Here is a 26553-nt window from a genome sequence, read left to right as displayed (position 1 = left end):
GGACATGCCAAAGGGGAACACGACTTGGGAATGCAGGCAAAGAAGGAAAGTACAAGTAGTTATCCTGGATTAATGGAAAGGAAAATCAGAGCCAGTATTAATGGCTGAATTAAAGCAAGAAGTGCCAAAATCCACATCTGAGAACTCAGTATCAACCAGGGAATTTACCTCTGTGAGTGAAATGAGAAATTTAAACATATAAATAGAGGATGGCCATCTTCTTAACACATTTACTGGCTAATGGTATTCAGAAAATTAAGTATACAAAGAGAAGTAAACAAAAGTCATTAATTGATGTTATATGTTATGTTCTGATTGCTTCAGTCCTGGGCAGTTCTGTTACACCTCTTGCATCTCTTTCATGAGTAAAGTGGAAAGCATTAGCTTTAAATCACTGCAAGACACACATAATTACTTAATTCTATGCTGAAGGATCATGTGTGACAGTGATACAGCAGTCCCTGTGAAATACTGGAGAATCTCCTTAGTGTTTCAAAGGAACAAAAAATAAAAAGCTGCCTCATAATCCACATTTGTAGAAGATTTATTAGAAATCTGAATTGAAGTCAAGCCTTTTAGTGGTCTCCATTTTCTGGTTGGTAAATCTAATGGCAGGATAGACTTTCCAAATGCAATAATATCGATCTGGGCAATGCAGCACCAGTAAATTAAAGTCAGCTTTTAAAAAAATCTCTCCATGCCAACTATATCAGAGGCATGTGCAATGAAAGGCTGCAGAGAAGATATCTGAAGTCACACAGAAGAAACAATAATGAGAATTGAAAGATTCAAAAACTTAGAAATGTTATTTGTTTCAATAAAAATTATTTCTCAAAATGCACACAGGGACATCCTCAGATAATTGCCAATTTCTGTGTAAATGGTAGTAGTTTGTATAGCTTTATCTCTCTTCTATTTTGCATAACTTGAGGGGAATCACAGTGTTTTAAACATTTTTATTGATAGATTTTTTTATTTGTTAGCTGCAATCCCTATTCCACCTATTCTGCAAGGCTAAAGCACCTAACAATTTTTTGCTGGTGCTCCCAGGTTGACTTAAATCAACCCAAACAACCCTTGTTATCCCAAAATGGCCTGTAGGAATCAGTAATCACTGAGTTCTCACCACCCTTTGCTCCAGGGAAAATCCAGGATATAAATTCATCAAACCTGTTCATTTAAACCTGTTTCATGACACTCCATTTCCAGCATGTTGTTCCACAAGGAAAGAGAAGACAACAGCTACACAAAGTCAATTATGTTGCTTGAACTGTAAGACACTTAGATAAAAGCAGTTATCAGCATAATATGCAAGCTTAGGCAAAAGAAAACCTAATCTTAAAAGTTATGATCTACACAATGATTTAAACATGATTTATGCAGCAAAAAGTTTCTATCCTCTCATATATGAAGAATTAGACTTTAGCAGCCATGCAGTAACTATGTAATGATTTTTCCAGTGTGGATGGCATTCTAGGATAGCTAAGGATTCACACTGTTCTTGCACACATATGAATATTTTATATATCTACCTATGCACACACACCCATCCCTCAGCGACAGCATTCCTACAAATTGGAACACCTTGGTCAGGAACTCAAGCAAGCTCAATTAATTCCCTATTTAGGGAACACAATCTATGGACAGGAAAAGTTATCTGAAAAGCAATCAAAATGTTGCCTCTGAGAAAGGTGGATACCACAAGCAGAGGCTTAGTTTTGCATTTAAAAATTAAATATATGCATTCAAACACAAGCATGCCACAATGCAGTACCAGCCAGAGAGGGGTTTCACATCCATGTATACCCTCAGGAATGTCCCCACTGAAATACTACCTGAAGGCAGAACTAATTTTCACAGCAATGCAGTCACTGCAGCTTCAAACTGTGTTCTTTATATTCTATAAAGCATACTTGGCCTTAATGTAAATCTAACCTTGAATAAGGTATAATGGTGGCCTAAGGAAAAGGACACCCAATGTCACTGCTGCCTTCGTTCCCACTGTTCTTCCTCTGCAGAATTATGTTTAACACTGCCACAATAAAAGGATGCTCTGCCTCTACTGCTCTCTCCCTTCTGCAGCCCTACACAAGACTTAATGAAATAAAGCAGTTTTTCTCCTAAAGTCTCTTGACACTATTGAAAATGCAGCTTTTTTCAAGCACTTTGGTTGGATTTAGCACATTAACTGCAGTTACCTATTCCTTCTGTAGCACAGAGGTGACAGCATTGCAAGGTAACAACACCCTGAGGAACAAGACAGGTATAAACAGATAAAATAAGATATATTCTTTTGTTTGACCTTTCCTCTTCATAGCAAGAAGTAGGTGGATAGCTTTTAACTCCTCTCCACCTTTGCCCATACATAAATTCCCTTCTATTATTTCCCCCACACCTATTTTTTTGGTTTTTTGCCCTTGAAAGATTTTTCTTGGTGATGAATGCGCTAAGAGAGACTGAAAACACGAGCTGAAATAAGCATTCAAAACCACCAAATGCTGATGCAAAAAAGGGTATCCACAAGGTTCCAAATCTCGATTCAGAACTCAACTTGCTCATATTTTCCTCACATCAGACTTTGCTCAAAGTTCATCTTTAAGCCAAAACCTTTGCAAACAAAAATGTCTCATATGGGCAATTTTGGAATTGATTAAAAGCAAATAGTTTGCAATAGAATCTCAGTTGTGCAACTCTTACCACAAGATATTGTTAGGTTTAACTAGATTAAAAATGATTGAGTATTCCTGTTACCCATTTATAAATATTAAAAAGAGATGGCAGGACTTTGAGAAGATTAAAATTACATGCTTTGGGGCTTAGGCTAAATTTAATGGGGATTTAGCAGAATCTCCCTCTGTGAACAGGTAGTTTACAGCATCTTTCCAAAGGTTTTCTTGTGCTTCCTTGTGAAAGCAGCTTATACTCAGCTGTCTCAGGGGCAGGCATTTCATAGGAGACTTGCTGGTTTTTATATCAAATGGCAAGTTTTGGGTATCAAAAATTGGAATGGCTGTGGCTCTATCAGATATCAGGGGCTGCTGAACAGGAGACCCTGAGCAGGGCATGCCTGTGTAGACAGAATGTGAAGATCAGGGTAATGTTCAGTTTGCTAAAAATACCTGTAGCAACCCACGTGAGAGAAATAACCTCTGTGGTGAAAGTTCCACTTAGTAATAGGGACTGTAATATTTATTTTAAACCTGCAGTGAAGTGCAGAGTTTTGCCAGTGAGCCAGAAGCCAAGGAAAGGATGAGGTCTGAGTCACAAAAATGTATCCGAAAACTAAGGCAGCCAAGACAGGGTTAACAAACTGATTCCATTTGTTCAGGAACTCTGGTAATTGCAGTTTCTGGCTAATCCACAAATAGTTAAAACAGGATTGAACTGCAGGGACAGTGATAGAGGAGATGTGCTGGTGTGGCAGTCACTGCCCACGGTGTGGGCAGGCTTTGGTCAGTGGGTCCTGCATCACAGAATGGTTTGGGTTGGAAGGAACCTTAAACATCATCAAGTTCCAACCCTCTGCCAAGGGCAGGGATGCTTTTCAAGACACAAGGTAGCTCACAGCCCTACCCAGCCTGGTCTTGAACACTTGAACACTTCCAGGGATGGGGCAGCTCAACAGGGAAGAATTTCTTTGTAAAATCTAGCCTAAACCTACTTTTTTTTTCCACTTAAAGCCATTACCCCTTGTCTTAACACTCATTTTGTGATCCTATCACTTATTTTTATATTCTTTTATGATTATTTTCTCTTTCCTTTCTGTCCTATTAAATTGTCTTTATCACAAGCCACAGTTTTACCCTTCTCCCATTCTCACCCCACAGGGGAGAGTGAGTGAGCAGCTGTGCTGTGCTGAGCTGCCTGCTGGGTTAAACCACAATGGGGTCCTTGTATTCCAGCCACATTTTCAGGTAGACACCTCTCCAGGGGGATTTCCTGGCCATTTAAATGTTCTTGTTTCATTGCACAGTGAGGGGACATTCCTTCCTAATATGAACGATAAGAGCTGTGGTTATTAAACAGAAACTCACCAGCTGCACCCTCCATACATAAAGACTCTCAGCACAGTGAAAGCACATTTGAAATTGTGCTTCAGCCACAACCAAGGAATGGTTTTTAAAGCTACTTCAGGAGATGGTGACAGCCTTGATGCAAATCCAGACAACTCAGCACTGGCCACAAAAGCATCCCCTGCTCATGGGCTGCTGTTGAGTGACATCCAAAAAAACAGCCATGGGGCTTCCTTCCCCTTTTTGGTGCAGAAAAGCTGTGGGATGTCCGGTTTTCGGCTGTTTGGAGGGCCTGGAAAGGCCCGGGGTGGCCTTGGGGCAGCCCGCGTATCAAAGGACGAGAAGTGGCTTCAGTTCTTCTTTCGGTTTTTATGTTTATTAATTGTTTATCTAAAAGATTTTCTTTCGGCCCGACAGAGCTCTGCTCAGCAGCCAGCCATGAGCACACTGTGCTGCCCTCCGGACAGTCACCTATCTTTATACCCATTGTTACATGTACAATATTGATCATTTTTCCCCAATACCTTTTATTCTTATTGTCCGGTGCACTTTCAGTAATGACCAATCCCAAAGTGCCACCATCACCACAGAAGATGGAGGAGAAGAAGACAAAGAAGGACAGGACACGCCCAAATTCCTCCATCTTACTTCTCTAAACCCCCCTGTACAGAAATCCTAAACCCTGTGTCTCACCCTCTAATTAACTCATCCCTTCACCATTCACCCCGGTGAAACCCTCCTATCCTCATACAGGTGTCGTCTCCTGTGTAGGATCAAAGTCCAGCCACCAGACACTTCTGGAACATTCCAGGACTCCCGAGCCCCCCAAGGGTGGTCTCGGTGGCTCAGCACCTCAGTCCTGAGGTGCTGAGATCCCACAGTGGGACAGTGTCAGACCCCAGGGAACACCACAGCAGTGCCAGCACTAACAGCACTCAGTCCATCCCCAGTAGCTAAACTGTCTCTAATAATTTTGCCATGATACTAAACTTGCTGCTGATGTTGGAAAGAGATTGGATTTAGATACAGATCTCATGGAGCAATTGCAGGATAATAAGAATGCATAAAGTGTGCAGCAGCCACTAAAGCATCCTTTTAATCAACTAGTCAGGCACAAAATTCACATCACATTTATGTTTCTGGGCTTCTCCTGTGCAATACAGTGACTCTGCATAATATAAGTTGAGAATCAGAGCCCTTTTTTTTTTGTTTTCTGTGCATCAAAGCATGGTTTATTAAAAGGCACTTCAACTATGAACCCCTCACAAAACCTTGGTGCTGGGGGTAAACACCAGATATTTATTCCTAATGACCACAGTCATTTGGGGAAGCAATAATACAAATCTAGAAAAAAAGAGCTTTAGTCTCCTTTTAGCAGCATTTAATTAACTTTACCTTTCAAAGCCCAGTTCCACTCCTAGGTTTTTGTTTTATTCTCAAGCAAACAATTACTGTTTTGCCCAATTACTGGGTTTACTCTCTGCAGTCACTGCTGAGTGCCTCAACTTCCTGATCTTTAGCTCTAGCTGTTGTCTCAGTAAGTACCTACAAAAATAGAAATAAAATAACTTTTGCACAGAAATTTTTGATCTCTACTATGTAAATTATTATTCGTTAGTTAGCAACATACTGTTAATGCTCTTTTTTCCCCAAAAAAATCATTTTAGACCTTTCCATCTCTAGTTGGCTGGAGATCAACAGACATTACCTCATAACTGGTCAATAATGGTGACCAATTTGTCCAAAATATCAAGTGATTCATCAAAATGATCAGTATTATAATAGGATTTTAAGGCAAATAAAATACATATTTTAGAATGGAAGTAAAGAAAAGTTCAAGTAGCTACAAAAAATATTCTTCTGTTGTACTAATATTTGTTGTACTGGAAGTTTGACAACCAAGAGAGAGGTTTTGTATCATTAAAAAAGTTTGATTAATAAAGATGAAAACCTTGCAGTCAAGATGAAATTAAATTAAATACTTCAATTTATCTCAGATTTTCTTAAGGTCACATTTACTAATGGAAAGTACTTGTCAATGCTGACATAGAACTTGTGTTATTTCTTCATCAATTTGAATTTGCAGCTTTCTGCTTAGCATTTTCTGGCTGAAAAGTTCAGCCCGGCTCTAACAATTGGTTAATTTAGTAACGAGAAATGCCTGACTCATATCTTGAGTAATTGCTCAGTTGCCTTGTGCACTGTGACAAATAGACAATCTCTCATATATATCTCTGATACAAGCACATTACAGTTGGCTCCTCTCTGAATATACCATGTTGTACAAGAGGAAAGAAGAGACATTTCTGAGTATGTCACAAGGAAAATTTTTGGCTTTTGATGTCAATGCAGAATTCAGTTTCCCCCATGTGCCACAGGAAGACCTGGTTTGCCACATTCACATTTTCTGAAAATTCCTTCACCCAGGATTTTTCTCCTGGGAGGCTGGGAAGCCTCAGAGAAAAGGAAAACAATTCTTATCTCATTTGCTTCTCTTGTGTTGTGCTCATGTGGAATGTGTTTGGAGATTGTTCACCCACAGGTGATTGTTCCATTGGATTCTGCTGGGAGTTGTTTTCACTCTGTGGCCCAACAGGCCAAGCTGTGTCAGGACTCTGGAGAGTCGAGTTTCATTATACTTTTAGCATTCTGTAGTACTTCTGTTTCTTGTGTAGTATAGTATAGCATTCTTAATATAACAGTATTAAAATAATAAAAAATATTATAAGTATAATAGCTTCTGACATGGGGTCAGATCATCTTCTGCCTCTTTGGCATTCAGCAAACACAATGGATTCAGTGTTTCTGTGACCATGGAATACATCTTGGTCAATGTCCCAGAAAAATTACAGATGTAACACTACTACATTCATTGATCAGTACAATTCTGTAAGAGAAGTTAGAGACGTCATATATTCAGTATTGTTTAATATAGTATTCTTTACTATAATATAGCATAATAAAATAGTAAATTAGCCTTCTGAGAACATGGAGTCAGATTCATCATCCTTCCTGCCCGGGGGGTCCCAGCAAATGCAATACTGGTTGAAAGTTCAAACACAAGAAAAATGCCACACATACTTTGCACTGAGAGTGACTAGAATGTGTTTGCCCAGATTTTATGGAGTTTTTAGCATTTGGGATACTCCAAGTTCAGCTTCTCATGTCCCTGAGCAAGCCCTTGCACTGGGCACCAGGGTGGAACCACACAACCTCAAGAGGCTTCTACCAACCTCAGCAGCTCTGCACTTCTCTTTGGTCCATACACTCCCCCAGAAGAAAATGTTACAGTTTTCAAACCACATCTGTTCCTCTCCCAGAGAATTCAACAGCTCTTAGACAGCCTTGAGATGACACTGAACCGATTCCAGAGAGCACATTGTCACCCTCACAAATGTGAACTTGAATTCCTATTCCACAGAATAATTTTCCTGCTTTCTGGTACTCCTATGGCACCATGATCCTTGAATTCTTGGCTGCACTGTGATCCAGTTTCAATAAAAACTGTGGAAGTTATTCCCAACCAATGTGTTCTCTAACACTTTACTCTCCCACCTTCCTGTAGCTATTTAGCAAGTATTCAAGAGATGGACAAACAGTTAATAGTTTCTACTCTGAAAGAGGAGCATCAGACAGCTACAACACCTAGATTATTTAAATTTCTACCTCTGGGAAGCACCTGATTCTCTCTGGGGGTTTTTGGCTTGTTTTGGTTTTTTCAGACATATGTATGCTGTACAATTTGATGCTTGTTTGTGTTTTCAATAATTTACACACTGTCTTTCTCTCTCACTGAAGAAACTATATTGCACTATCTCCACTTCCACTCATTTACTGTGGTGTTATGAAGCTCATTTTAGACACTCAGGAATTTCCCACTCAACTGAATAAGGATTTATACACATTGTAAATCTCACTTTAAAGACAAGTAAATAGAGGTCAGGTATGGACATATTTTGTTTTAACATGAGGGCACCTTTAATACTTAAAATAATTATTTTCTGAGCTGCTTAAATTCTTAATAATGGTATTTACAAATGCAAACCTATTTCATAAAGCTTGAGCTGCAATTTGAAAACATTACAAATTGTACATGGTCAGAGCTGGGGTTTTTCTTCAATAAAAGAAAAGTCAGAAGTTACTTCAAGTTGGTTTAGGGAGTTGTTTTGGTTTGGGGAAATTCAAGGCTAAGGGGAAATTCAATGCTATAGAGTAATGCAGGCTGGATGGATTTTCTTTCTATTCTCATCTCTATGTACTCAAAAAAATATCCCAAACAAAACAAACAAACAACTTAGCAAAACCCAACTTACTTCTGCAGACAGCATCTATGAGCAAGGGTCACACAGCAGCAGCTGTAAATATTCTGGTAACAGATTTTTCTATCATTTCACTGTGCTCATGTCCTTTACCTTGTCTGGAATTCAGGCTTTTGGGGTAGTTCTGCCTTGTTCTGTTTTATTCACACATCTTCTACCACATTGCAGCTGAAATGCAGCTGTCAGGTGTTCTCACAGTTTACACATATTCTGTCAGCCCTCTAGAAAGGATCTGTGCACCTGATCCAACATCAAGAAACTTTCAGGTAAAGCTGGCTTGGAGGAAAATAAAAGACACTATTTCAATCACTTGTCACAAAGCTCTGCTACTAAACAAAGCCTTTCCAAATCAGTGCTAATTTCAGCAAAAGTTTCTTTTAAAATACAACCAGATGACATCTAAACACATTTGAGTGAACCAATTCAAACTCCCAGAAGTGAAACATTTCAATATTTGTTTTGAATTTGTTTCTGAGTGTTAGAATTATAGTATGAAAAGGGATACTTAAGAGTCACCTCTAACTGCCCCTACCATAATGTTTCAATCAATCCCAAATAATCTCCATTTTCCCCTCTGGAAAAAACACTCTCATAAAGGCCTCATGCTGACAGATTACTTCCATACTAAAGTCTGTACAGCATTGTAAAACTTTCTGCATCCACAGAATGTGAGAAAACTAAACCCTTTGCTGGTACCTACATCAGCAAAGGCCTATTCCTTGAGTGCATTTGTCATTTCATGACTAAAACGTGATTTAGGAATTCTTGGTCCTAAATATCCACTAAGAAAACTTTATTCTTTAGAACCTCTCACTACTGCCATGTCCATGCATATACATTCAAGTATCCCTCATACATAGCCCCTTTTTTTTATTTATTTTTTAAGAGTTTTTAGAGGCTGCTTTCATTTCCTTTCTCCCCTCACACAAAGGTCAGTAATTGTACTATTTTTGCTCTATTCTCACTCCAGTCACTTCTGCTTTGAGTGTTCATGTCTCATCTTGTCTCTTTAGATTTCACATTTCTGAGTGCATGGTCTGTACCTCACTTTGCATCAAATTTTAAGAGATTAAGATGCTGGTCCTCTTAAAGCACCAATAATTTGCTCTATGCTTTTCTGAAACACAAATTCCATATGCAAGATTCTTCAGCCAGACAACATAAAACTCCAACAAGGTGAACAAACTCAGGCTATGAGCTTAAGGCAATTATGAGAACTGCAAATAACAAAAGGAACATTCTATTAATAGCACCATCCAGAGAGAAAGACACAGTACCTGGAAAAAAACTGCAGCTTTAACAGCCAAATGGAGTCTGACACAGCAGCAAAATATCAGCCAAATAAGCAACGAGCAGCTAATTTGTTAGGCATGCTTAGCCCACCAAAAGGATGATTGATGACAAGAAGCAATGCCAACTGCTTACACTGAATACCAGGAACAGCAAACCCTGGCAGCTCAACATTCTTAGGTTTTTATTTTGTATTTATGGTTGTTAAAGTGACGCACGAGACACAGACCTGAATGCAATATCAAGTTTTGCTTATTTACTATGCAGTGCATCAAATAAATTCTTCAAACATTCTGCTGCTCTATTGGTAACATCTTTGGTTTTCATTTACTTTTTTAAGAGCTGTGGCTGAACCTCAAGCACTCAAGCAAGTTCCAGATAGGGTGGACAAATACTGTTACAATACTGTGGTTTGTCTTTGCACCACCCATTTTTAACTCCCTCACTGGAAATAGGGAGCATTTTACAAGAAGAAGGATTATTAACAACTATTTCACAACAAATTTCACATTTGAAATGAAAAAGTAAATTCAAACTAATACTTCTAATAACTTCAGTTCGTTCTAAGGAGGTCATGCTTTCCTTCCCATCCTCCTAATTTCAGTATGTGTATGTAAACCAGGTTGGCATGAGCCCTTTTAGGCCTCTGTTATTCACATTCTGTCCAATCTTTAAGAAATCTGAATTTATAACATCTCAGGCACTGCAGTGACATATGTGCTCTGAATCCTCCACCAGCTATTATGTCAGGTCAAGATATCCCTTTTCCCATTGCACAGTTCTGCTGACATTTGTCACCTCCATCTGCCCTTTAGCCCATCTCTGTCTAATTAGGTTCTAAATGCCTCATTTGTAGCACTGAGATCAGCACTGTCCCATCTCATTTCCAGCCAGCTCCTGGATCTGGATGTCATTCCCCTTCAGACAGAGCAAACACCAATGTAGCCACTTTCAAATCCTTTTGGCAGCTCCACTTTATCGATCTAGAAAAAATTCACATGTCCTGGAGATACTGGGAGTTTTTGCAGCAGATTTTACTGTTTCAGTGGATGAACACAGATGACCAGGTGTACATGATGCTGCCCTGTGCAGCTTCCTCCTTGCTGAACCTTGGCCAGAACCCTGCTCTGATTTTCAGAACTTTTGAAAGGAACAATTTTGACTGTTTGGAAGCTGAGCTTTTCTGAAATTACAGTATTGTTGCCTGGTGTAGGGCAGGTCATGCTGGTGGGAGTGGGAACTTCTGCTGTAAGTAGATCAAACAAAAATTTCTAAGCCAAAAGGAATAAAAGCAACCTCTGAGCTCACAACCATTAAGAACCAAATGAAAAGCCTGACCATGATTTCCTGTAAGTTCAGCAGTTCCTTCAAATCCTTTTATTGAGAAAGGGCAGAGCAATCCCCCGTGCCTGGGAGGTTGGATGCAGCAGGAAGGGAGGGAGAGAGACCATGGGCATTGTGGGGTAGGCTCAGATATTCCAGTGATCAGGGAATGAAGATGGATGGATTGTTTGATTGATTGATTAATTGATTGATTGACTGCCTGACACTCCTGACCCATCAGCCCCAGCGGAGCCATTGCTAAGAAAATAAACAATTACAGACTTCTCCATCCCTCATTCCCAACTCAGTTCAGAATCCCTAAACTTTTTAGGTTTGGGAAGACCTTTAAAATGAAGCCCAGCTGTGGTGGTTTTCACAGGGGTCCCAGGATGAGGGAAGAGACGAGAATCTTGACTCCATGTTTCAGAAGGTTGATTTATTATTTTATGATCTATAGTATATTAAAGGAATAAGATATATTAAAACCATACAGAAAAAAAGAGAAGAAAGGCTTTCATCTCTTCTTTTCGTATGGTTTTAATAGAAGGCTTGTAAGGAAAGGAAAGAATGGAATGATAAAAAAATCTTGTGATTGACCACACAGTCCGAGCCAGCTGACTGTGATTGGCCATTAATTAGAAACAACCACATGAGACCAATCACAGATGCACCTGTTGCATTCCACAGCAGCAGATAATTATTGTTTAAATTTCATTTCTGAGGCCTCTCAGCTTCTCAGGAGAAAAAATCCTAAGGAAAGGATTTTTCATAAAACATGTCCATGACACCCAACCATTCCCCCAGGACTGCCAAGGCCATCACAAAACCTTGTCCCCAAGTGCCACATCCACACAGGAAATCTGCACTTTAGGACTCCTGCAAAGTAAACTGGTAGAATTAATGAAACTACCATGCACCAAAAATTACATGAGAAAATAAGAAATAGCAAATCAGTAATTAAGGTAGCATCATCAAACATTTAATAGAGCTCAACATACTTGAAGGCTTCCAAGAGTGCCCATACATCTTTTGGAACAGCAGAGTAACTCTAAAACTTGCACTGTTGCCAAGTTTTGAACTATTTTTCACTGAAACCTGCCCACCATCAGACATTTCAGTGATGAGTGTGCCACATTTTCTTGTGAAAAATGAAAATTATTACTGAGACAAACATACATATTTTAGTGGAAATAATATTTTAGAAAAACACAGAATGAAATAGTGTTGTAGCAATATTAGTTAAAAAAAAATCTGAAATTTGGACAGAAAAATGGTCTTTTACAGGAGAGGGGAGAAGGGAAAGGAAAAGGGAAAAGAAATCAACAAGTATATTAAATGGAACAACCAGTGTTGGTTTAAAAAACCAGCTGTGGTACAGCTGAGCCACTCCTTTCCACCAGACAGAACTGCAATTTACTCCTGCTAAAAACCTGGCCCAGAACACACTGAGGTGTAACATCAACAGCAAACCAGCTGAACTCTCAGAGTACACATCAGTAATTCCATACCCACTCAGGAACACAATAATTCTCCATTAACTTCAACAGATATTGGAATAAAGCCCCAAGTCCTACTGCATCTACCTTTCCTCACTGAAACCTTCAGCTGTAAAATTTTTCTCTCTGAGAGATTGTTATCAGTTAAAAGCTTAGAGGACAAATTATGTGCCCCTCCACAGACACATTCTGAGCACAGGCAATTCAAGAATATCTGCATTACCTTGTATAAAAGCCTAAAGGAGAAACTCTAGCTCATGGAGCACATCCTTGAATCTGAGGCTCAAATGAGGGAAGTGGAAAGAGAAACTTCCACAGATTCAAGAGGGTTTGATCTGCAGCCTTGGAAGGAGCTTGGATTGATGTAAAAATAAAGTACACAGACATTAAGTAGAAAAATCATAAACTTATGTTTCTATAGTTACAGGTAAGAATATACCTTAAGTAACAAAAAACTATATTGAGTAATTACTCGAGTGTGAAAGGTCTACAGTATAGTAAGGAGATTGTATAAAGTTAAGAGTTTAGATGTTGTAATAAAAACGTGTGTGCGTACAACATTCTGTTAGATAAAAATATTCACAGTACAGCAAAATTAAAGGTAGTAAGCTAAAAAAGCAAAATAAACTTTTTAGCATCTGTCTATTAAGAAAGTTATATATTGCCTTAAAACAAAAAACTTGTAACTAATTTAAGCTATAACCAACTATTTACTCCTCTAAAATCTCAACTAATCTCTAAAACTCTTTATCTGAACAATAAATCACTCTTAATCCAACAATAATCCCATCCCTTCATTAAAAACAGCAATAATACTCAAATATCCAGTTTCTAACTGCTGCTCTTCCACTTGATGCCAATGCTTTTCCCATCTTTTCCCCATTATGCTCCATGCCTGAATATTGTATTTATATGTTGCAGAACTTGTTTCATATTGGTACATTACTGCTTGCAATCTGGATCCATTCTGGAATCCAGAACTGAAAAATAATGAGATTTCTAACAGATCAATATTAGAAAACCAAACACTATTGACATGCAGTATTTTTGTCTGAGACTGAGCAACAAATCCCTTAGTTTTTCATGCAAAATGTTAGGCTTTTCTTATTTTTCTTTGAATGAGGTGTAAAAATTGTTGGATTTGGGTTGTTTCTTTCATAATGCTACTTTTTTTACCTCCTGACAGTTCTCTGGCTTTCAGAAAATAAAGAATTACTTCCAGTTAACATACATATATACATATATTAAGTGGAAAGTGAAAAAGCAAAAATCTAAAAATTCTACTAATGCATCTCAGGAAATACAGAAATCACAGAATACCACAAAGTTTAACTTCTATTTCTACATCCATACCTATGAAGTGAAAAAGAAACAGAACAAAATTTTTCCCTTGCTACCCTTTAACTCTGTACACCATGAAACAGATTTCATTACCCTTTTGGTATAAAATGGCATTTTTAAGATGATGAAATACAGTGTTGCACACAAATTTGCAAATGCACTCATTGCTACATGACCCAGCCCAGACACAGCCCCTAAATACAGAACCTCAAGGGCCAAATTCTTTCAGGTACTGCACAGGGCAGGAAAAGGATTTAGCACAACATACAGGAGTGGCATTGCTGCAAACCTCTTTGAGCCTTTTCTATCCAGTGTACATTATAAATTAATTTTGCACTGATCAGAGTGACAATCTGGAGCTTTATTATATCCCAGACGGTTCAGTTTCCCACCTGGAAGATAATTGGCTCAATAAGATATGAAAGGACTTGTAGGAAAAAATAATAAAGTAATGCAAGTTAATCAATAAGAAAGTTTGAAGCATAAGGCTTCAGGATGTTAAATTTAACAATCTAGCAATGATTTTTCCCAGTTTTAAAAACCCAGCACTAACTCAGTTTTAATCTCAAATTACCATGTCAGACTGGAAATTCAAATCACCTAAAGCAGCCCCACATCACAAATGCCCAAGTCAGACCTCATAACCAAAATTATAGCACTTTTTTTCTCCCATTTTGTATTATAGCAAGTATCCTAAATCAGGCAGGAACAGAGAGGTTAGCCCTTGTGGCACCCAACAATTCACAGGGCTCCACTAACAAATCCAAAATGATCATTTAAGGCACTGTTGAAGAAGCACAGGAACAGCAGCTCTCCACTTGTACAACACAGGCTGCTTCAGAATTGGTCAGTGGAAGCAATTGTGATAACTAATCAAAACAGAACCACAAAAAATCAATACAAGATTAAAAGGAACCCAAAACAAATCAAAACAAACAAACAATGCCAGAAACCAACCAACCCCCAACAAAAATCAACTAAACCAATCCAAACCAACCAACAACCCCCAAACAAACCCTGACCAAAGAACACCACAAAAACCCTGACCAAACCACCAAAACGTATAAACTACAAAAACCCCACAAAACCAAAACCAACCAAACAAAAAACACACCAAACAGCAACAAAACAAATGCCAAAGGCCCTCAAACAGCAGAAAAGCCCCAAACAGTTTTGTTTTCCCAATGGAACAACCCTGCCAGTGTTCAGGACCAGGCTGGATGGGGCTCTGAGTGAGCTGGCCTAGGGTAAAACGTCCCTGCCCATGGCAGGGGGTTGGAACTTGGTGCTCTTTAAGGTCCCTTCCAAGCCAAACCACCCTGTAATAACAATAAAGTTATTAAATACATATCATTTACTATCAGTCATGGAGCAAGAGAGTGAAGTTACACTTGGGAGAGAAAGCATAGTAGGTTTTTTCCTCACTACCCAAATCTATTTTAATTTGCAACAAATTAGAATCACAGAATCATTTGGGTTGGAAAAGACCTTTAAGACCTTACGCCCATCTTTAGCCAGGCCCATCACTAAGCCATGTTCACAGGTGCCACATTTACACATCTTTTAGATGTCTCCAGGGACAATGACTCAGCCACTTCCCTGGGCAGAACACTCAACTGCTGATAACTTTCTCAAAGTTGAGCCTGTTTTGGCAATGACTGTAAGTAAAGTGATGCACCTCCATTTAACTCAGCTCATGAGCTCTCATCCTATTTTTGCCCCTATCCTGATGATTAGCTTCTATGTGAGAAGCTGGGAGGAAATTTGGTTCTTAATCATGGTTAAGTCATCACAAAAGCATGTGTGATGTCTGCAACAAGAAGTCCACCAAAAAAGAGCAAGTTAAAAACAAAAAGAAATTAAATAAGGATTTTAAGAACACAAAGCACAGTTCTAGGCTGATGATTTGCTGCCCACTAAACAGAAAGAGAAAATGTTCCTTGTCTGAGTGAAGCAGCCAGCACATCTATTTTGTGCTGTACTAAATATAACATTACAGCTAATCTGTCCAATTTATAGCACCAAGATAGCTTTTCTTGCTTCTTGTCTGGGCTATTAAAACATATCACCATAATAAAATAATATCTATAGGAGTGTTGTGGTCTAACCTCAGCTGGCAAGGAAGCCCCACACAGCCACTCACTCTCCCACAGTGGGATGGGGGAGAGAAGCAGAAAAGTGAGAAAACTCATGGGTTGGGATGAGGACAGTTTAATAGATAAAGCAAAAGTCATGCCCACAAGCAAAGCAAGGAATTCATTCCCTAATTCCCATGGGCAGGAAGGTGTTCAGCAATTACTCTTAATTTGCCTCTTTTCTTCTTGTTCTCTAGGTTTTATATGCTGAGCACGAGGCCCTATGTTTGGGACATCCCTTGTCATCTGTCCTGTGTCTGGTGTTTAGCTGTCTGTGGTCACCTAAAAGTCTTTCCTGAGAGAACTTTTGTCCCCTTCTGTTGTCTTATATATCATGAGTCCTATTATCATTATAGTGCAAGGATTCCATATCACCAGAGCTTCACACCTCTTCAATGTTTCTCATAGGCATCTCCCCTAAGCACTGACTGTTCCTGGCCCTTACAGTAGTCATCTGACTCCAGTTCCCACCAATCCACTCTTTTATAACACTTGTTCTTATTTGCTGCAGGTGTTGCCTGTTGTCATCCAGCCTGCTCCTAGTCTTCAGTAATTGGTTCCTGCAACTCATTGGGGGATAAGATTACATTCTACATTACCTTCTTTACCCATAATGTCCCCCTACAATTCACCTCTTTTCTTTTAACCACAGAGTTGCAGCATTTCCAGAAGTACATATTTAACATTATGACATATTTGTACATTTAATTTAAAACTAGGAGTTATTCAAGCATTCAAACAGCATATTATAGTATAGATATATATTTCTATATGTTAGTTCAGTTCTCTAGCTTTTTCCAGTTTATAAAACACTTATCTTTGAAGTCTTTTACACTCATATTTAACAAACACCAATAGCTGTAATTGATACATTTCGCTAATAGTTCAGTACTCAAATCTTATTTCCCCGAATCCGCAGGGTTATATGGTCAAATCCTGTGTGGTCAAATCTGGCTTCCCCAAATCCATGGGTTATATGGTTTAGTCCTGACTCCATGGGTCATCCCAAATCCACTGAGCAATATAGTTTAGTATTTTTTTTTTCCAAATCATGAGGTCATTTCCTGAATCACAACAGCCATATAGTTTATTGTTTAAATCCACGGGTCCTGAATCACATCGGGGTCACCATCAGTTGTCTTATATATCAAGAGCTCTATTATCATTATAGTGCAAGGATTCCATATCACCAGTCACATACCTCCTTGATGTTTCTCATAGGCCTCTCCTCTAAGCACTGACTGTTCCTGGCCCTTGCAGTAGTCCTCATATTCACCTGACTTCTCTGATTCTAGTTTCCACCAGTCCACTCTTTTATACCACTTGTTCTTATTTGCTACAGGTGTTGCCTGTTATCATCCGGCCTGCCTCTAGTCTTTAGTAATTGGTTCCAGCTGCAACTTGTTGGGGGATAAGATTACATTCTACATTACCTTCATTTCCCCATACTGTGTCCCCCTACACCCTTCTGCTTTGCAGAATCCCTAACAAGGAGCCACAAGTAGGCTGCTGGTGTCCTGGGACTAAATGCTCCCTGATAAACAGGTACTGATGAAAAAACATTTTTCTTGTGTTCCAAATTACTGACACCCTGTCAGCACTTGTCCTTAGCCAAGAAAGAATCCCACTCAAGTTTCTGTCCAATTTTGGTGTTGCCTAGGAATGAGGGCTGTCTGCCCAAGGACTGAGGCAGCTGGCCTGTGGAAGCATAAAGGACACTGATCGTGAGCACACTCCTTAGCTATTTGTCCCTGAATCCCATTTTTTTCCAACAATTGTCTCTGAGACAAACTCTGGGCTCTGTCAGACCTTGATCTCTGCTGGAGCTGCCTTTGGAGAATGTCCAAAGCCAGTTTGGAAAAGTCTTTTTCAGGCATATGTCTGTGCTGAATACATAAATCCTGCCAAAAACACTGCATCTCCTTGAACTCCTCTGATGTCAGGCAGGTGGGATGGAACCCTGATTGTTCTGACACAGAAAGACAGTTCTCATTTTATAAAGCCTTGGAATATCTTCCTTTTGAGGTTAAGAGAAGTCACTCAGTCCTTTTACAGATGCTCTAATGAATCTCCAGGGTGATTTTATGCTAGGGTAGGATAGAATTGGCCAATCTTGGGTTATTTGCTCCCCAACCCAGCTGTGTGAAGAAGGCAAAAAAAAAAAAAAAAAGCAGAGCAAACCTCAGCTTCCCTCAAACCTATTCATTTTTCATGTAATATTTTTATATATTAGGATTTCCTGAAAGCTCTACAGAGGTTTTCATGTTATTTCTGAGACTGCTGAAGAGGAAATGAAACTTCAAGCACACCAATCTGAGCTTTGTTCCTTGTACTGAGCAGTGTCAGAAGTGGGGTACCAAGCTGGGGCCAGGACCACAAAGGTGAGGGAAGAACTTTCACTGGAAGTCAAGATGTTTTAGACGCCCCACGACTCAGCTATTTGTTGGATCTAAACTCCTATTCTCACAAAATAAATTCTCTTAGGAAGTCTGGCCTGTCCCACCTGGATGTGCCCTTGTCATTAGAAAAAGTCCCTCAGATTCCTCCAGTCATGGATGAAAATCACACCCACCTGTACCTGGGGCAGGAGTAAATTTTTCTTTTTCTGCTGAAAGTCACAATGACCCAATGGACATGGGAGCTGTTGATCCACATTTCAGGGAGTGCCAGCAGAAGAAGCTTTTGGGAAACCTGATGCAACTTTCCAGGTTCAGCAACAAAAGACAAGTCCGATATAATTTTTGTCACAAAAACTTCCTTTAACCATTGTCATTATTCTCTATTTAATTGCTATTTTTGGCATTGATTATTGAACTTCAGTAAGGTTACTAATTACAATGTTCTAATCCAAAACCCCTTTCGATGAGGAGTTATCTGAATGTCTCCTCTCCTTTACATCTGACAACACATTTCTTTGAACTTCTGCTCACTTGGAACAGATTCATTAGAATCTCAGTTCCTTCAACCCTTTTTTTTGGTTGGCTATGTGTTTTTTCTTTTCTTTGAAATTGTTTCCTTTTATAGGATAGAATAAATCAAATAAAAGCAAAGTGGATTACAGATAGAAGTTGTATGAACAAAGAATCCAAATAATCTTTCATTATAATTTTTTTTCCTTTTCACTAAACTAAGATCAGAGGATGGCAAAAGGACCTAAAATACAAAGGATGCGACTCTGTGTGCAAATTTCTATCCCAGAGTTTGGAAAGACATTTAAAAGCATTTTTCAAAGTCCTCCAAATGAGGATTATATTCAGAAGCATTATAATATCTCAATATTCATATCTCTAGGTAGATGTAAGTGTCAAGATGTTAGGAAATCTGCAGATTTTGTTCTTTTGCCTGCTTTCAGAAAAGTACTACTGCCAAATTTTCAATGTGAAGAATTTGTGTCAATACAAAAAGGTGTTTAATTCTGTTCTTACATGAAATATTGCAAAATCTCAGTCTTTCTGCCATTTATCTGTAAGATTATAGCACAGAGGTACTATTTAATTGTAAAGATGCTGTAAAACATGAAACAAAGCAGGTGACTATTTAGTCCCTAGTTTTATAAAAACATATTTATAGAACAAGTTTTAGTGATTCAGTGTGGACACTGATGTAGATCTTGTCTATCTTATTCAAGGCACCAAACCTCATTGGATTTTTCATAGAGGAATGTTTTCCTCCTGTGGTCTGGTGCAGAACCTAATCTAGGCTCTTTTGATTATTAGTTGTTGATCTTCTGTGCCTTCTGTTTTCAGTTTTTATTACCTTTCCTGTGAGCTCTTCATGAATTTAGACAAGAAGTTACTTGAAGCAGAAATATCCAGGCCTGGCATAAAATGAGTCATGGCTGAAAACTTTCTATATAATAGAAATACAACTGGAAATAACAACAAAAATAGATTGACCACACTATACCAAATTTTTTTTCCTTCACTATGATCGTCCCAGTGTCTTCCCAGAACATGAAATTCCAGTGTTAGTAGTATGTACAATTCTATTTTGTGTTTTTCCTCTCATCACATATTATGTGGCAGTTTTGTTCATTTTTTTCCGTTGGAGAGAGGCAAAATTGCAGAAATTGCAGAGGCTGTGGCCTATGCAGTTGAATTGCTCTGGGTAGAATGATAGCATGGTCAGAATTCTGTTAAACACTGACAGTTTTTGAAATAACCAAAGAAATAAACTTGGTGACAAATACAGATCCAGTAAATAGAACTGAAGTTCCATTAAAATTTCATTAGACTATCCAGCCATACTCTTCACTCTCCATTCCTTGTCTTCGTGGGCTAAATCAGATGTTAATGCACATACATTTCTGACAGATTTTGATTATTTTGCTTCTTTTTAGAGATTAAATCTGACAAGCTAGCAGACCCATTCTATGGCTGGGGATAGAGTGGTGGCAATAACAGGAATTATTTCAGGCAGGGGAAGCTGTGTTAATATTGAAGAGCAGTTTTCAAATAAAGCAGAAATTAGTGAAGTGCATTAAGAAATCCTTAAAAGTCTCAAAGCACTGTGTCTTTTCCATTTCAATAAAATCACAGTAAATTTCTGCGAAGAGCTTAATGACAGAACCATTTGCTGTTGTAGTGGCTGTAAAGAAAAATTACTTCATGAACATGAAGGAACAACAAAATGTTGCAACACTAGCTGTTAATATAAAACCCTGTTTTTCCCAGGCCAGGAATGTAAGTCTTGTTTACCAACATTACAATTTATAAACTCTTGCACAACCTTATTACAAATAAATAATCACACCGAAGAACAATTCCATTAATTTCCTGAAATAAGCTTGCAAAGCTGAGTGCACAAAAGCTAAGGAACATTAAAATTTATGTTGTCTTTTGTTCCTATATTTCTCCTAGAGCCATTTTCCACTAAGTAAACTGAAAATGAAAATTGCATTATGTGGAAAAACACTCATGCCCTCAAGAAGGGTCAGTAGGGAGACTTGCCTTCACTGTGTAGATCCGTGTGCTTTTTTATTCCCTGCCTGATATCCTGAGGATGGAATATGCTTTGATGGCATAGCTTTCAAATGATTAGTGGTAAGATGGGCTGTCTTGGCTGAAATCTTCCAAAATATTTTTAGCCTAGAGTGGACATTTAGCATGCAAAAATGTCACTTTTAGTGTTTTAGGCTTGTCAAACAAAGTTCTGCTTGCCAAAATCAAGACCTTGGTTTTAATAGATAACCTTGATCACATTATGGTTGTGATGGTGGAGAACAGGTCAGATTCTGGAGGTTAGTCCTGTCCTGGAGACATCCCCTTCCCTACCCATGTTCAGCAGTCATTACAATTGCAGCCTTTTGTCACATTCATCTCCTAAAAGTAAAAGGAAGGATTAATTACTGCCTAAGAGCTCTGTTATACTCCCTTTAAAAGGCCTAATTGAAAGCACATAAAATTCAACAGAAAAGCTTGAAATTACTTTGTTGCCCATTTTTACAGAGAGAAAAGAGGCACATCCTGTACAGCCTGGAGAGAACCTTGAACTCCTTAGCATACATATTAGAAAATTAGGGGAGAAATTACTTTGTATTCATGGTAAAATAATCTTCTGACCAAACCCACTCAGTCCCATCCTCATTTTCCTTTTCCTTCCTTCAGGAAATTGCAGAGGAGACATCCAGACATCCAAGGCTGGATGTCTCCTCTGCAATTTCCTGAAATCCCAGTTTGAGTCTGCACAGGGGGAGGATAAAACCCACAGCTATAGACCATGCCTGAGGAGGTTGTTTCTCGGGGTTTTGCTGATCAGAGTGACCCCGAGATGTGTTAGAAAGCCTCTTTTCCCAGCCCGCTGTGGAAGAAGGAGTCAAAACTTTTCAGGTCTTGGTCTCAAGGTTGTTTATTGTTTCTTATCTATAAAATTCTTTCTCTGGCCTGCTGAGATCAGCTCAGCAGGACAGACAGAGGCACTCTGGCCACCCCAGGGTGGTGGTATCTTTTAATACTAAAAACTTATTTACAATTACTTTCCAATACCTATAACCTTCGTTAGACAGTGAGCTTCTACTCTAAACCAATCCAAAAGTGCCACCATCACAGCAGAAGATGGAGGCCAAGAAGAAGAAGGAGAAAGGCTGGACACGCCCAGATTCCTCCATCTTGCCTCCTGAACCCCCATTCCAAAACCCCAAAAATCTATTTTTCACCCCGTGACAAACTAATTATTATTCTACTTATACTTTTGTGGCCTGAAGATCCTCATATAAGATTGGTAATTTGCTCCATAGGTCATAATCAAAATCACAGGCATCTTGGGCTCTGTGCCAGGGTCTCTGAGCCCCCTGGCAGGGGTTTGGGCAATCCAGGACAGCCAAAGGGATATCCTGAATTTCAACAGTTGTTTTCCATTTCTTCAATCCCATAAGTATCTCACAGAGGGGAAATGCAAGTTCCCTCTCTGTTTTAGGGAAGGGAATAGCCCTTGAGGAGCAGGTTCTGTACTTCCATTCCTGCCAGCTTTGCTGTCCTTGCTCCATTGAGGGAAGTTTATTTCTCCATTTGGCTTTTCACAGCTGGCCCGTATTTCAACCTAGATAAACTGATCCCCTACAAAGACAATATCTAGAGGTAGCAAAATTTTCTGCTGACTCTTGGCCCAGATGTTCAGCTTCCAGCTGCTTACGATTGCTGAATAGGTTTTGATTCATAAACAGGGAGTATTGACAGTAATCCCTCACAAAGCCATTCCTTCATATCAGGCATTTGCAGCACATAAATTCAATTCTCTGAGGAAAATACATTATGTTTTCTCCTTTTATATACTCAGAAACACTGCATACAGTACATAATACCATTCCCTCATAAAGAAATTTAACAAAAAGGAACACACAGCCATAACCTGCTTCCATCAAGGTGTGCAAATGCATCAGACTTGCACATCACTGGAGATATTGTCAGAATGGCAATAACAGTAAAAATTGCACTGACTTATCCCTTGAATAGTTGGATTTCTTTTTTTTTTTTCCCCTTCATGTTTCATGTGATCAGCACTGTCTATCCAGGAAGTTTGCTGATTCTCAGCAGGACTTAAACAACAATTTATTAAGCTACTTCTGTAAATTCTGCTGGCTACTCAAAATAAACCTTTAGTCTTCTTTGTATATCAAGACACTGAGCTTCTAAATCACTGCCACAGCTGATATCTGAATCACACACCTACAGAAAGAGAAATTGCACAGGAGTCAAATATTCAAATAGGAAAAAGAGATATCACTGATTGATTTACCTGGTCAAATTTAAAGATGGTCAATGAACAAAAGACAAATGGATGCTTTTTCCATTGCAGTGATGTGCTACTGTCAGACTTCTGTTATACATTATTAAATAAAGCATAGATTGCAGATATTGTTAATATAACAGTATCTTGTCAGTGAAAAAAACAGTGCATAAACCAGCTGGTAAACACTTACATTTGATGTATATTTATAAAGGTACTTTATGACCATTATCAATGTGCTAAAAGAAAACTCACTTTTGCCAGCTGATAAGTTCAGGTGATGAGTGTGTGCTTTGTCTGCATGGAGAATGAACAAACAAAACAAGGAACAATTAAACTGGAATTTTTAAATAAAGGAAATATACTTTTCCACCAGGTAAAAAGTCAAGAGGCTCATCCATTTTCATGCCAACTAATTTTTTGCCCTCTCTTGTAAAAGGGCAGGGGTTCATTCCAGTATAAAGATTGAACCTAAGCCTGTGTAAATAAAAAGATCAGATTTTAATTAGCTTCAGGTAATTTTGAAACAGCACCACAGATAAAATTATTTTAAAATTTTTGCAATATATAGAGGTGAAGGAAACCTAAATGCATAGAATATAATGTATCTTAAGCTTGGTTTAGTAGTTTACTAAACATTTACTAGTTCTGATTTTGTAACAAAACTCCTTCCTCTCTTAGGGCAGGATGAATCTTTACACCAATAACTCAGACCATGAAATAACCAGAAAGGGCAGTGCAGGGGTTTCCAGACAGCCCCTCTACACCAAGGAACATTTTAGTTAAGTAAGTACATGTTCTGCTACCAAGACTGATGTTCCCAGATAACAAAACTGTTGTGAACCTCTTTCTTATCCATCACTTGAAGTCTTCTAGAAATTTTATATGATAAACTACACATATCCAAAATCACTCAACAGAACTGTTTTGTTTTGTTTTGTTTTGTTTTGTTTTGTTTTGTTTTGTTTTGTTTTGTTTTGTTTTAAAGAAAAAAAGAGAAATACATGATTTATGAGATCCAGCTGTAGGGAGAGTTAAGCAGTTTCCTTTAGGTTGACTCAGCAGGGAATGTGATGCTGAGTCACACTCATGGAGTGACTGTCTGGGAACATTTGCAATAATGATCAGAAGGATTTATAACACCAAAGCTCAGCAAGACACTCCTTCAAACATCACCTGTCCTTAAGAAGGACATTGTATTTCATCACTGGCACTCCAACTAAACCAGAGCTTCAACAGATGTTCCTAAAATCTCATGTGGTCAAGAAATCTGTGTTCATGTTATGTGTTGCCTGAAGTTTTTTAGATAGCAATCAAACCATTTCCACTTGGTTTAGTTCTATAGTTTTGTTTTGGTTTTTCTGTGGTAGATATTTTGTCTTTCCTTTCCATACCTGTTTTTTTATGCTAATTGCCTATTCCAGTCTGCCCAGGCAGAGCAGGGGGACCTCCTCTGCTCCTCTCAGTGCCAACCTTGTTCTCAATTTTGCCAGTTCTCCTTTATGTGTATTGGGCAGGATGGCTTGGCCACCTTGTACTTACCTTATTCTTTATTTGGCACCTTTTTTACCATGTGGGTGTCTTCAGGTTTATACCTTTAGTCATCACATTGCTCAGATGCTGGAAGAGTTTTACAAAAAATAATCATGTTGTTGGTGTGCTGTTAGACCATTTTAGTGTGTTTATACCTGAGTTCAAAGGCAGCTAATTTTTTTTTTTAACTGATTAATGAATTTTTGGTTTGAAATTGTCACAGTGCCCTGCTTTGACTACACCAGTCTTCTCTGTTTACAGCAAATAAAATGTGTATTAGATAACATGGGAAATCTGAAGGCAAACCTCCTCCAGAGAGGTACAATGTCCAAATTCTTTCAGTTTGGACATCCTCTTCTTTGAGTGAGTAATGAAGGTAATGACTCAGCCAGATTTACTTAAAATAGCTTCTGTAACTCCACATAAAACCTGTGTCTCTATTTGTGGTGTGTTTGCCTGCACTCTGTCCAATACCTGCTGTCACTTTTCCTCCCTCTCCTGAGAGTCTTTGGATTAACAAATGCCACGCTGTGCCTGCGTTGGCTCCAGAGGTGTGGAAGTCCATCCGGAAATCCTTCAGTTTTTGCCTCACAATTGTCATGAGAAAAGGACCACCGAAGGGTTAAAAAACTGTTGAGCCAGTTGGGAAAGAAAGTCTCATGCGTATTTAGTGCGTTTACAATGTGTCTGCAGAACATGCCATGCTTATCGAAGGGCTGCTGCCCTGTTCTGAACAATGGAACTGGACTTTCTTCCAACTCAGGCCTGGCTGGACTGAGCTCTGGGTGCTTCCCCCCCCCCCCGCTCCAAAGAAGACCCCTCTTGCCTTCAACCACGTGACGAACAACGAGATGCGAACCCCCTCATCAAAGAACCAAGACCCCTTGGCACCCTATTGGCACCCCATGGCACCCCCCTGGCACCTCCTTCCAGAGACTGGGACTGTACCCGCTCCCATCAGGAAGGGGAGAACCCGCCCAGAGTAGACGTACTGGAGCATTCGGCATGAACAATGGACTTTTCCTCCATGGAAACATAATTGCGGCCACCCTTCCCCAACCAAGAACAGTATATCTGGTTTCGTTCGACTGCCTCTCCGAGAGTCTCCCAAGACGTGTACCAGCGAGCATCGTGCCGGGACCCCAAAGGCATCACGTCTTGGTAGCTATACCCCATTCCCTGACCTTCTTTCCTTCCTTTTTCCTTATTCTATCCTTCTCTTCCCCGGATCCTCTAACCAATGCATATTTAGCTGTAGTTATTATCAATAAACTCCATCTTGTTGATTTGCTACTGCAAACCCCTGTGCCTTTGTTGGTTATTTTTGCACCCAAAAATCATTTTGTCACCCGTTCACTTCGGGCGGACCTTCACAAGAGGTCAGACTGCAGAACAGCCCCTGCACTGAGGAGAAATGAAACAACACAAACTGGTCACTGCTGCATCAGAACAACAGCCAGGAGACATGGATTTTACTCCTGGCTCTATCAATATCAGTTTGTATGGCTTTAAGCAATCTGGCTTCTGCCCTTTCAGCTTTCTTATCTACAATAAAATAAAAAAAGTTTGCTTTTTCAGTTACGTCCATGAAATTAAAGCATTGAAAATAATGTGTGAAAACTAAATATGGCCAACCATGCTGAGGTTTATTTGAATTGATTGTCTTTGCCTCACCATACAGTGTGAAAAAAGATCTGCAGAATTAAACAGAAAAAGGATTAAGGTTCAGTACTGTAGGACAGTTTCATTGCCAGTGTTGACTTTCCTTTTTTATTTTAGTTTGGAGGAGAGGAAAATAGGCTTCCTTTGTGTCTTGTAATTTTTCATTTAAACCTAATTGCTAAATTATTCCATGTTGGGTTAAAATTTGGACTAAAAA

General features: G+C 39.0%; 1 long non-coding RNA gene across 1 annotated transcript; it reads left to right on the top strand.

The window, feature by feature from the left end:
- The first annotated feature begins 17378 nt into the window (after window positions 1-17378).
- LOC135447518 (uncharacterized) lies at window positions 17379-18807 on the top strand. The gene is made up of 3 exons (XR_010440177.1): window positions 17379-17462; window positions 18151-18298; window positions 18402-18807. It is a non-coding gene; the product is annotated as an uncharacterized LOC135447518 (long non-coding RNA).
- The last annotated feature ends 7746 nt before the right edge of the window (window positions 18808-26553 follow it).

This window comes from Zonotrichia leucophrys, chromosome 4, assembly GCF_028769735.1.
Source record: "Zonotrichia leucophrys gambelii isolate GWCS_2022_RI chromosome 4, RI_Zleu_2.0, whole genome shotgun sequence".
Classification (NCBI taxonomy): Eukaryota; Metazoa; Chordata; class Aves; order Passeriformes; family Passerellidae; genus Zonotrichia; species Zonotrichia leucophrys.
Note: the sequence above shows the minus strand (reverse complement) of the source record. Positions and strands in the feature narration are given on the sequence as shown.